General features: G+C 44.2%; 1 long non-coding RNA gene across 1 annotated transcript; it reads left to right on the forward strand.

Annotated features, from left to right (window-relative positions):
- Positions 1–9,400: 9,400 nt before the first annotated feature.
- Positions 9,401–12,392, forward strand: LOC133392777 (uncharacterized). Its single transcript, XR_009765808.1, has 2 exons — positions 9,401–10,427; positions 11,452–12,392. It is a non-coding gene; the product is annotated as an uncharacterized LOC133392777 (long non-coding RNA).
- The last annotated feature ends 1,354 nt before the right edge of the window (positions 12,393–13,746 follow it).

A 13,746-nucleotide genomic window follows, 5' to 3' on the forward strand; every position in this document is an offset into this window, starting at 1 on the left:
GTTTTGATCCTGTACCAAATGGCTTTTATTGCCTAAATAGATCACATTGCGCAACAAATAAAACATCGCAATGCCTCGCAATCATCGATGCGCAGCACCAAAGTGACAAACGGGCGGAGATCAGTTTACGAACCGCTGACATCTATGTTTAGTGACCACAGCATCGCGCTATGCTGTAGCACATTTAAATCGAACCACATGCTACCGCAGCAAACAGGAACAGAATAAAAATAAACAAACCGAAAGTGCAAGAGAGCGAAAAATCAGAGTACGAAATAAAAACACAAATTTATCTTTCTATCCATTACGTGCCAAACGGCATAACGATCCTCTAATGTCGCGTGCGTCGATCAGCGTGAAAGTTGAGTCAAATGTTATCGTCACTCCATCGTCTGGGGAATGTGTGGAAATAGTTTACAAACAGAGAGGATTGCTTGAAAAAAAAAACAGGTTTCCATCATATGGAATATAAAAAAAATAGAAACACACATTTTCATCAAAACGGATACCTTGTGCTGCGCTGTGCATGATCGCGTGCGGCGAGTGCGAAAAAAAAACAAACACATACACGTCTCTATGCTTAACGGTGTGTGCGTGTGTGGCTGTGCGTTGACGAGAATGCGAATTTTGCGGTCAACGCACTGTGGCGATTACGCAGCATAAGCACAAACAAATTCACACCAGCAGCAGCACCAGCAGAAACAACAACAAAATCGTCACATTTTGGCGCGCATTTCGATACAACCGGTTACCGGTGAAACTGCCCGCGCACAGTGAAACAGTTGTGCTATTTTTTGTGCCCGTTTGGTCTATCTTTTTGTAGCGAATGTTTTAAAAATAATCTCGCACCGTAAAATACGGTAATTCACTATGGTCAGTGCGTCTAGTGAGCGATCGAGTGTACGCGAGGATCGTGCGGACGATGGAGACGCCTGGTAGTTCATATTGTGTTGCGAACGGTAGGAAGGGATTGTAACGAGTTGTTGCTGTAATTATTGACGTTGAGATTAAGTGAAGGTTGATGTCAATGGCACAATCAATGGAAAGATCTTTGCGTGAGGAAAAAGAAAACTAACGACTGTACAAATAACAAGGTTTAGGAGGTATTTAGATCATTTTCTGTGTAGGTTGGTAATGAAATGAAGAGCTATTTTGAAATGAAGAGATGAAAATTGAACTTTATCCTAAACTGAATTAAACAAAAATTGCATTTTATAATAACTGATACTGATAGTTTGATACTTTTAGCTACATTTAGGTATATTTCATAACATAACTAACATAATATACCAAACAAATATAAAAATCGGCTTTCGAGAGTGTTTATCGGGTGACATTCTACTTTTAATTAGAAATATTTAAGCATGCGTCTTAAATTAACCAAAAAGCTTTAAACAAATGCTCAACAGCAAGTTTTATAGTGAAAAATGAACTAAAGGTAAAAGAAGATCGTTATTATTGTTGTTCAAACCTAATTTCATAAGCATCCAACGCAAAAACCAAACTCAAAAACTAGAACTTGGGAGAGGTCGGGACAAACGGCGTTGTGTCTTTAATTGCTATCCCCCTTCGCCCCCTTCAACCTTCTCCATCACCACGGGTCCGGACCGACCATTCGGATGAATCGCAATCGAAAGTGTAAGAAACAAATCAAAGTCTATTAATAGCCGAGCTTCTCCACTCTGTGACTCTGTCTGCCCGATTTGAGATTAGTGTAACAAAATAGAGTAGGGCAGCAGCATTCACTGGGTCCAAGGGTGGGCCGATTTTCTCTCACCCACAATCTTTTTTTTCGGTTGTTCATTCTTTTCGTTCACCAGAGGAAGCAGAAACGTATCACAGAACGCAACTGGCGCCGAAACAAACAGCGTTCTAAATTTATTTCGACACAATTAATAGCGCACGAATCAAATCCGATCTCGCTTGCGCGTTCGGGGAGGCGACCTTTTCGAGCGGATTAGCGCGGAAAGGCGAGCATGATTCACGCAGACGGCGCTGCCAGCGAAGGTATCGACGGAAGCGAGTGGGAGAAAATATTTTGTTTTGATCATTTCCTTGTTATGGGACTGTGTGTAGGAAATAGTAAGCAGGATTTAGGGAAATAAGGAAACGGGAATGAAATGATGCTTTCTGCCAAGCCGTGTACCAGTGTCATCATTTTCCTTCGATTGAACTTTTGCTCCATATTCAGTGTGAGACACGTGGTGTACAAGATTTATCACACTTACGCAGCCGGTGATGCGTAGTGATTGATGGAATTATGTTCGTTTTTTTTAGCTACAACGCCCGGAGTTCATTAAACACCTCAAAAAATGATGAAACCCACCCGCTCGCACTGATAATCGATTCGGTCCCATACGCCGTGTGTAACCCTCGAGCGATCCGTCCTACCAACAGGGGCGCGCGCATATTAGATGTACGTTCGTGGCAAATTTCTTATTAAACTACACACCTTTAAACCACTCGCTCGTGCTCCCTCCAGCTCCTCGATGAAGCCCGAGCCGCACCAGCAACACCTGCACCGATTTCGGGTTCAATTCAATCAAACTCCGGACCCACCACGGTCTCGACTCACAGTATTACCACCCTCCCAAATGCGAAATGCGTGTGTTTGGCGCTTCTTGCGTAATTTGATTGAAACTTTTGAAACTCTCACTTACAGTCCCCCACCTCACCAAAAAGCGCAACTTCGGCACCCGAAACGGGAGGCAATCTTAGCCTCATTTACCACCGGGCATCACCACCATCGCATACTACTATGCCGCTGGTTATTGGATACATTCCTACCGCTGCGGCAAGCTAGCAGCACGGTGGATTTCGAATTTATTTCGCGCTGCGCCTCTGTGTTGTGCCAGTGACGTACGCCTCCAGGAAGGAGCCCAACGTGGTGCTAGCCTTTTGCCACACCTCGGCCCCCAGTTGGGCCTCATCTAAACAATCAATCTAGAACGGCTTATAGGGTTGATCGGTCGTGCGTTAGAAGAATTTTCGACAAATTAGAAATTTTCAGCCCCAAACCGGATGGGGGTAATTGGTTGGGACAAGTGGGAAGGAGCCGTTGGGGTGGATTTGATGCGTAAAGGAAGCTGAAGGATATTGAAGGAAGAAAATGGAGTAAAGAAAGTGGAGGGAGCGTGAAGTGCAAAGGGGAAGGAAGGAAACAGAAAGTACTAAATGGTTTCGTTCGTTCTTCTATTCGTTTCGATTTCATTTCCTGCTGATTTCTTATTTCTTTTCTTCGTTAGTTAGCCGGCGAAGAAAGTGGATGTCCCGGCCACTTTCAATCATTGCTGACGAAATGTACGTGTGTGTGTGTGTGTTCGGCTCACCTGCCGCACTTCACAGCGAAGGACATCATTGTGAGTAGTGCCTTTCTCTTGCGGACATTCCATGAAGTTGATTGTTGAGTGTGTGCACACTTGACTATGTACCGGAAAGGAATCGATTTTTTTTGTGTTCGCCGAAACAAACAAGAATTGCGTTGGCATGACCGACAGCATGATTCTTAAAGTTGTGCTTGAAAATAATGACAAAAAGCTTCTGTAGTTTTGTTTCAGTTTATCTGAATAAATAATTCTTTTTCTAATTTGACAAACAGTTGGTCTACAAGTATTATATTTTTAGAATTCTTAATGGATGATTTGATTGATTTATACTTAGCAGGATTGTCAGCCATGTGCAAGGGAAGCTTTGTTTATTATAGACCTGAACATTAAATAGATTGATTATAAAATTAATTAAACTTAAAAAAGGAATTTTAGTCAACGAATTACTCCAGTGAACAGGAAAACACAACCAACAGAAGTGGAAGAAATAGTGTCCACAATGGTTAGTGCAAAAAAAAAAAATCACCTAAATATTATGTTAAGGGATCTTCGTTACCGATGTAATACAGGCAGCCCCCGGGAACGGACTGTATTTGAGAGCGAAAAAATGTCCTTGAAGGGAAGGTGTAAGTCGAAAAGATCGTATGTGGAATACCTGTCAATAACCGAAGTTGAAGAGTTGAAATCTATGATGTTGTGTATTGAAAATGACAGCAAATAAAGCACCAAAAAATCAATATATGCGCACTTTTATCATAAAAAATGACTGCGTCTCTTATATGGAATCTTATATGGAAAACATATTCTTTAATCCAAAATGTCAGGAGTTTATATACATTGAGAGTAAAGTACATTCTTGTAGTTCACGTGTTAAATAAACATATTTGCGAGGATAAATAGATATTTAATGTAAAGTGTCATACGAACAAATCAATTTGTTCCAGTTGCTAATTCTACGAAAATCTTTTTGTTTTTTTTTTCGAGGAATTGTTTGCTACTGAGTTTTATGTGTAAATGTGTAAGTGGAGACACATATTTAAATTAAAATTATGGTTTACATTTTATGTTTTAATTGAACCTGGTTTTGATGTAATCAGTACATTTCAATTTGTTCGTTATTCCAGATACTTAATGTAAGGGGAAGGACGTTTTGAGAAGAACCACAATGCTCTTACTTTTAAAACTGCTTCAAATGTCCAATCTCTTGTACATAGACATGTAGATAAAAGACTTTATTAAAGAAGATAGTTGGATTTAATTTAGTTCAACCCCCCTGCAATGCTTTGCTGCATTATATAATGTTAATCCTCTCTCTCTTTCTGTGTCAGCATCAGCAATTACCTTGCACATGCCCGGGGGTTTGATTTATTGTATTATGCCGTTGAAAGATAATAGGTACTACTGCTTCATTGCCACACTAATTATTTTACTGCGAACGCTTGACATTCTAAACCAATGCTATCGCACCGCGTAATAGTGAAGAACAGTTCGTGTGTGCCGCGTATGTCTACTACCAAAACCACCAAACGCTACTGCCCGCCCGGCTGCCTGCCTACTCCTACACTACACTTGCATCATCGCCATCGTTGTCTGCGCCGTCGTTGCCGTCGCCGTCATTGAAGCCGCACCGTTTGCCACGCATTCGGTTGCCTTACGCACAGCGAACGCACCACCATCGCCAACCATCGTTGTCAGATTTTCGACAATCACCACGACGACTCGCGCGATACCCTTGGCTTTGCACGTTTCCTTCCTCCATCCCGGTCGGGCCGCTTTTGGCAGCCCCCCGGGGCACAGCTTCCTCACCATGCTTCGGCGGGGGCGTGAGACGAGGAGGCGATGCCAAGGGCGGGAGGAAATTTGAGACACCGGTGCGAAGACGCGAAGCGAAGAATCTATCAAAAGCGTTGGCTGGGGCTAGAGTGGCTCGCAATGTGCGTAGCTGCGTGTGGGATGGAACGGGAGGGAATAGCGATAGCGCAGCAGACACAAGGTGCGGCAGAGGCAGAGGGAACTATTCTAGCCCTTGTGCATGTACAGATAGTTTGGGAGTTTTTTTTGTATGTTTGCTAAAGGAATGCTGTTTAGCTTAGAGGGCCTAACCTAGCGAATGTGCCAAATGTGTGTACGCAAGTGTGTGATGCATACGCGTTCGCTCGTTAGTGCGCTCTGGCAGGCGGCCAGAGAAGGACGGATGGAGAAAAATTATCACCCAAATATAATAGGCGAGCGATAGGGACGGCTGTGGAGCGAAGCAGGGAGGCATCGAGGGAGGAAATACAGGCTGTAAAGCCTTGGGCCTGCAACGGTTTTGATCTTCGGGCGTATCAAGCGGCAAGCTAGGCGTTCTAAGCGGCCCTTTTTGGTAAGGGTTGTTGTGCGTGGCAAAGTTTTTTTTTTTGCTCAGCTCCGATCACCGACCACGTGGGGGCTTAGAACGTGTTCGAAAAACGTGTTCTCACAGTAGGCGAGTCGCACAAACGCGCGACCAGTGCGCGAACGACGATCAAGATGGCGCGGAGATGCGGCGTCGAATGCCATGTGTGGTCGACGATGGAGCAGCTTCGCAAGCAAAGCTAGTTAGAAGTATAATTCAGCCAAGAAAAGTGAAATAAAACCTGACACAAACATTATGTTAAATGTTGCGTTGGAATGCGCAATTGACGTCCTACTCAGTACTTATCAACATTAACAAGTATTATGTCAAGTTTCGCAACAGTCATGAGTGCTGTTTTTACTTTTTTATTTCTTTGCCATGTTTTTTCGTAAAAAAAAAATCGTGTTATGGCTCCTTTTTGTTTCCCTACAATCATAATAGCTGATATCATGTACCAGCGGGCCGTCTACAAAGTACCATCCACGGGTTACGGTTGATTAGTTGACCTAAAAACGACCGATAAGATGTGCGTAAACGCACACGGTCCTAGCACAACGTGGAGATGCGCTTTGACGCTCGCTTATCAAGCTGAACTCGATGGCCGCAAGGTGTCACACATACACAGGCACGTACGCGTTTAGACATTTGAGCAAAGTCCCAGCAAAGTAAACATACGAAAGTGACTGTTTTTAGTTGAGCATTGAATGTTTTGTGGAAATGTAGACATTTAACCACATTTTACAAGTTTTTATAAATCAATCGGATCAAAACCTGATCACGAGAATTAGTTTCTCGGTATATTTGATAAGCTTTTATTGGAGCAATTAAAAATGACTCTAAACGGGCCAAACACTACTTTGTTTAAAGTTTGTACATATTTTCATTTAAATTAATTATAATAACGAAACATTCCTCATTCATATCTATTTAAATCAGTTTAAATAAAACTATGAGTACCATTTTCCAAAAAAAAACTTTTTAGTTTACACTGATAACTTTAGCCAACCAAAATGAAAATCTTTAAAATCACCAATTTGGCAGAAATCTTCCACGTTACACCCAGCCCCAGCAACACTCAGCAAACGCTCTCACTAGGGGAGTGAGTACCCTACCGACAAAACCGCGTCGCTCACGCATATTTTTGCTCTCACCACACTCACACTCAGCGCGTGAGTGAGCGGTTGCGCTTCCGTGTTTTGGGGTGGTGCAACCCCGTAGCAACGGCGTGTTCCAATACGCACCAACTGAATGTGCGTGAGCGTATGTGTGCGTAAACTATATACGCGCGTACATACCCCTGTCAAGGCACGCACGCACGCAAGGACGCACGCAGTGGGAACTGCAATTGCGATTGTATGCGAATGTGCGTACGCATTCGGAAAGGCAAGCTGAAAATGCTCTTTATGTGCTATGAGTTTGGTGGATGCGGGCAGAGGAACGTTGGCGAAGGAAGGGCAGAAGACTGACACAGAAACGCAGCGCAAAGGGGGGGAGTTTCGCGTTTGTATGGACGCCAAAGACATTTAAATGCATTTGGATGGGTCTTTTATGGGAAGGAGGCGGGAACGAAGGGTACGTTTATGTATTGGGCGACTCGTTTCGTTAATCTGAAGTGCTGCAAACAATTTGCTGCGCTACAAATCTCATAATGATGTATTTTCTTGCTTTAAAGTAAAAGTAAATCAAACCAGCTAGACAAGACAGCCATACATTATGCAATTTTAGCGTCTTCCAACGCTCGTCTGCAGCTCGGGGTACGTGCCATAGAACGGTTTCCAGGTTACGGGCAAACGGTTGCCAGTTGGTGCACCGTCCCGAAACCTTATCCGCTTCAGGTGCGTGTAGATGGCTGGTGTTCGCACTGTACGCGCACCAAAAAAGCGAGCAGTCCGGGGCAACAGCACACCAAACCGTCCACCCATACTTTATGTGCCCCGTAAATAAGCAGAAAGGGGTTGAAACTACTAGTAGACAGGCGAAACAGAGCGATTCGGTTCGGTTCTAGCTGGAAAGTGCGTAGCCGAAGCACTAGAATTGTGCTGACACGCTGCACGACCAGCCTTGGTCGGTCCGTTTTGCGTGCTGGTGTTAGTGCACCACGTAGTTCGTGTGTACTGTGGAAGCAGGGGTGTGCAAGAGCGCAAGAGCGAACTAGGCCTCCCTCAATACGAGTGCAGTTTTTTTTGGCCGATTGCTTTTCGACGAACCATTGAGTAATGGATAGAAGCAAGCAAGAAAAAAATGCAATACCAGCGGAAAATACATAGCACACCCCCTTCGTGAGGTGGTGAGTGTCCCCTTCAAGCAACGCACTCAGAAAGGGATCGGTAAGGAAGGTGGTGGCGGATGGCGCATGGTTTTCGTTGTGCAATTTGCGTGCGTTTGGTGTTTTGCCTGAGCACCGAACCGCGGAACAGAGAGAGAGCGAGAGGAACCACTCGTGAGCGACTCTAGCTGGCGGGGTAACACTCACGCGCTTTTTGCCGTCGCTCAGTTATGGTCATTGAAAATTTGGACCAGGTTTTTTGGGTGGCTCTCATCAACCTTGACCGGTGGTGCACAGTGGGATTGAGCATGGCAAAAATACGTGGTGCAGGATAGTCGTCACTCATCAGACACTTTTGAGAGTTTTGAAATTGTAGAGATTCTTGTATGAAATTGTTGAACAGTTTACAATCAATGCCATTTGTCATTGATTTATGTTTATAAAGACTTTGGAACGATTGGCCTCAATCGATTTTGTAATTGATTTGTTGTATAATTTTTTATATATAATATATTCTTATTGGAATAGCTTTTAATGTTATCAGTATCTTTAATTCAGTCAATTTCGCTCGGTTTTTAATTTATTTTGGATTATTATTTTCAAAATTACCTACATACACTTCATTTGCAAGCTTGTGATGTCTATATAAATGATAGTTTAACTTTATTAGTTTAACGTTTGTTATAACAGGAAATTTAATTATAATATTCCATTATTTAATAGAAGTTATGTGAAATACTTCCAAAATAATGAAACAATTACTTTCAAACAATTTGATTGACAAGAATTCTTACACAAATGTCTTATTGCCTAGCACAGTTGCAACTCAGCAATTGCTCGGGCCTAGAAGACATAAGTGGTGGCCAATCCAATGCGCGGTGCGTAGATGAAAGGGAAACGCGCGATACGTGCACTCACCGCACACACACACACACACCCCTACACGAGAGCGCACTGTGCGGTGGTCGCCTTGTTATTGCTGCATCCCTTTCATGCAAACCCCTTTCGGTGCACGGTGCTTGGTGTGCGTGAACCGTACGCACCGCTGCGAATGGTGAAGGACGTATCAGGGGAAGCGCGCGGTTTCTATGCGAGATCTCAGGAGTGCCGCGCGGGTGTGCAGTGTGGTGAGAGCAGAGCAGAAAACCCTAAAACGGAAAGCGCTGCTACCGTGAGAGAGAGCGAGAGAAAAACTCCCAAAATTTGTTGCCCCTCTCCTTCCCGGGCCACACAATCCTGCCCCTAACGCAGGGGAAGATTTGAACGCGTGCCCCTATCCCTGTCTTTCCCATTTGTGCAGGGCCAACGTTTGTGTGCACTCACGCCGCTGCGTTACGGAAAGGCCTACTGCGCGGTGAGCTCCCTTTGCCGTTGCGTTTCCCCGCGTGCCTCTCTATGAGCGTGAGGGTTTCCCGATTCACCGATGGGGAAGGGAGATGTTGCGTATGCTCAACATTGATGAAGGTTTTTTTTTCGTTCGTTTGGTTATTTTATTCGGCGATCGAGCGAGAGCGGGAGCTCATTTTGGGTGCGGGCGAGCGAGATGGGCCGATACCGAGAGGGTAGAGAGGTATGGCTGGGTGGTTGGGAATCGCACGAATGCACGGTGAAGCGGTGCCAGAGGAGCGCAGTAGCATCGGTCGCAGCAGCAACAGCAGCAGCAGCGGCAGCAGCAACAAGAAGCATTCGGCAACAACGCACTCACCAACACAGCTGCAGCGCAAGGGTTTACCCACACAAGCAAAACATTCAAGAAGGCAGGAGGGTAAATGGGGGGGGTGAGGAGGGGAGCACGCACACACAACTTCCTAGGCAACCAACACAGTGACACAGTGGGCGCGCACACAGAGGTTTGTTGTGTGTGCCGGTCCACCGAAACCACTAACGGGGGGAGTTTTGCCGAAAATGAAAGAAAAAAAAAACGCACCACCAGACTTGTACCACTCGTCGGCCGTTCGGCTTTTGTTCGGCTGAGGCTTTTTTCGAGGGTGCTCGCGAGCGCGTCGAGCAGTATCGTCATCAAACAACAAACTAACACCGCACCGAAAACCGCGGAGACACGGGCCAGCGCGAGCGTGCGAGAGCGTGCAGCAGCAAAATTATTTCGGCAACATTTTTTGGGCACCGTAAGTCCCGGGGTTTACGGCAGTTTCTTACGATAGGCGCAATTTAACAACAGCAGTGATATACGAGTGAATATTTCGGTGGAATCGTAAAGAAATATTATTATTATAAAAAATTATCTGAATCGAAAAAAAAAACAAGTGACACCGGGAATGAAATAGTTACAACGTACACCACTCACAAGTGCAAAAATTCGGAGGCGATTTGAGGCACAGTTTTTACAGTATACCGAAAATACCGCAAATCCATCGGAAAAAAGGATTAAATCTGTGAAGGCAGGCAGCGAACTGCTTCCACTCGTTTGCCGGCCAAAGGTGTGTTTTTATACCTTCTGGTAAGAAATTGGAGTGTTCACAAATGGTTACCAATAGTGTTTAGTGGTTTTGTCGTGACTAGTTTAAAAAAAATAAAAAAAGTGATGGAAAAAGATATTTAAAAATATTTTTAATTAAAAACTCTTGAATTGTGATTTTGTTGGTGCATTAGAAATATTTAACGAAGCAGTAGTGAACGAAGGCATCAATAGTGCATCTTCGTTCCAGTGACATCCAAAAGTGTAGAGCTTACGAGTGTACCGGCAACAGAATCAAATGCACGATACATTGTTAGTGGACTGTAAGAAAATTGTGTTTTGATAGAATAGGAACAGTTGAAGCAACAGGAAAAAATATAAAATTTGAAGCAAATTGTTTTTGATTAAAATGAGTGAAAAAGTGGTTGAAAAATAAGGATGGGAGTGAATTAAAAATATATTTTTCCAATAGATTAGTTTTAAAAATGATTAGATGAGTGAACAATGATAAAAGATTTTCTTTTAAAAAAATGTTGCATGTGAAAATAATTTTAAAATATTGATCGAGATTTTTTTTGTAATACTTTGGGACTTGTGAAATTTTGGTACAAAAGTGCAAAAAAAAAATTGCAAAAAACTTTTAATACAAAATTATTCATAAAAAATTAAGAGAAATACGTTCGCAAGCAAGATGTAAAAGGTTAAACAAACATCCATAATAATCCCTTCAAGTGCATTTGTAATCTCTTATGCAACAGCATAGAACACTACGCAGTGCAAGTGCAGTGCAAATCCGAGATTGATGACGAGGATGTGATGACGATGATGATGGTGCAGTGAAGTGCACACACACTCTAGATTTTTCACTGCACCCGAGCACCCGGTTTCATCGTTCTCACTCCTCGGAAAACTCATTTAATAAAGCAAGTTGCAGAGCGGCAACGCTGCAGAGCTGCAAAAAACTCCCCCGAATGCAGCTTTCAAATCGATTGTTTGAACCCACCTATATAAGTGTATGTTTGTCTTTTACCTTCTACTCCTGTTTTCCCGCATCCCAATCGTGCAGCTGTGCAGCAAGCTAGGCGAAAGCGCATCATCATCACTTCCGGCACCGGCACCGGCACAGCCAGCGAAGGATACTAGTGTGTATCCGTTCCGTTCCGTGGGAGCGCAAATGTTCCGAAGCGAAAAGTAGCATTGGTCCTGCACTGGAAGCAAGTGTACTGTAATGTATTGTATGTGCTTGGCGGGTATCGAAGCAGTGTGTAGCGTGAAACAATAGGATGAGTTTTTGCATGTTGCAAACAGTGAGAGTAACAGAGAGCAAACCCGAGAGCGAGTGACGGTGATTGAAGAGGAAAAAACGGGAAAAATCTTCCCAACACACTCACGCGGCGAGAGCGGCGAATCCTTCGGTGAGCGTCGTAACAAGGTGCCCCGGGAAGATAAGTAGACGCTTTCGGTTCGTGTGCATAAAAATCGAAACGGTTGCAGGTGGGCAACACCACCCCGGTTGGGCGTAAGCGAGAGAAGCAGCTTTCTCTTGCACCGGCCCCTGCGAAGAACACGATTCTGCATCTGCATCAGCGAGTGCAACGGTGTGTGCGGTGTGCAATGCAGTAGAATACTGGAGTGCGCTTGCTGCAGGTTGTTGCATAGATTGCATAGTGTGTGTGTGTGTGCAGTTCGGTGCAGTGCAGTGACTCAGTGACTCATCTTGGGCTGGCCCGGAAAGCAGCCATTAGATCAGTGCCGAAAAGCAGTGACACCAAATTGGCCCCGATGCGGTACAGTGATGGTGGATTAGTGCATACGCCCGTACGTGGCGGGAACGGCTGCGAAGCAACGCATCGGGCCGACGCGTGTGCGTGAGTGTGTGCCGGTTTGGGCCAGTAAAGAAGCAAGCACACAGCTATGTGAGACGTGTTTCGTGCATTTACAACTGCAGCAAAATTCAATTATAATTCCAGTTTTCGGTCGTATTAATCTGTGTTTTTCTAACAAAAATAGCCCCCGTTTTTCTCCCATATTTCGGCAGACAAGCAGCAGTTTCGGTTAAGTTTCGGTGCAATTGATTAACGATAAAAAAACGCAAGAAAAAAAAAACAAAAACAAAAACACGAGTGAAATTCACCACAAAAGTGTAACCTTTCGTTCGGAAGCATTTAAACGGCGCGTCAGCAACCGGCCCCGCTCGTGGAGAAGTAAAAATACGCTAAAGCTTAAAATAAAATCGAAGAAAAAACGACGCCACAAAGCCCACCGGTGGCTGCCGAGTTAGTGTCGCGAACGGGTGCGTTTGGAAGGCGAGGGGTGGCGGTAATTTGAAACCCAGCGGGCAACAAACCGGCCCCGCTGCAAGTGCGCACAAACCCAACTCGGCCAGCGTTGTACCACCGTTTGGAAATTGTGTTTAGTTCGAAATTGTCCATTTTTTAAACCCTTCGTGCGTGAGGGTGTAATTATTTTCTAACCAGCCAGCAGAGAGATAGCAAGATAACAAGCTCTAAACTTCACTTTCACCAAGCCAGCAAGCAGAAGTCAGCAAACAGCAAGAAGATACAAACAAACACAACAAAACAAAAATCCAATCCAATAAAACACACAGTCTTAATAACGCGAAACATCAAGCACATCAAGACTTGCCGCGTCGTCTACGGATGAGCAGGCTGGAAGTACGGACGCGCTACACAGCCACGCACGACAGCAATGCATCAGGGGCACCAGCACCAGCGAGTGCACAGTGCAATCGGGAGCTGCAGCGGACTGGTACACCGGCAAGGATGCAACAGCGGTCGGCAGTAGTGCAAAGCGGCAGGCAGCAGCATCCTCTCATGCCTTCCGGTCGGTTCTAACCGCAGAAAACAAAAAAAAAAAAGGCAAAACGGCCCTCACGGAGCACCATGCCAAGGGCAACGTGTAGTGAGCGTGTAGTGTAAAGCGCAGTGCAGTGAACAACCTCCCCATCCAAACCCGCATCCTCACACCAGCTTTCTTTCCCATTTTTTGGCGGATCCACCTCTTTTGGCGTGATTTTGGGCATAACAACGTAAGATAAAAATTCAAAAGTTTTGTGTGGAGAAAAAAAAAGCATACGAAAGTAAATTGGAAAGAGCAAATATAAATATATAAATAAAGATAAAACGTAAAACGTGCAGCAAGTGTAAAAGTGTAACATAAAAAAAAGAGGGGAAAATTAAGAACAAAGTGGCTAAAGCGAGTGTGACAAAAAAAAAAAGATAAAAAAAACGTGAACAAACAACAAAACGAAACAAACAACACATGTAAAGGCATCAAAGCGCATTTATGGCATTTACATTTTACTCAAAATTAACACTTTCGGCTGAATAAAAAAAAATCG

The sequence above is a fragment of the Anopheles gambiae genome, chromosome 3 (genome assembly GCF_943734735.2).
Source record: "Anopheles gambiae chromosome 3, idAnoGambNW_F1_1, whole genome shotgun sequence".
Lineage (NCBI taxonomy): Eukaryota > Metazoa > Arthropoda > Insecta > Diptera > Culicidae > Anopheles > Anopheles gambiae.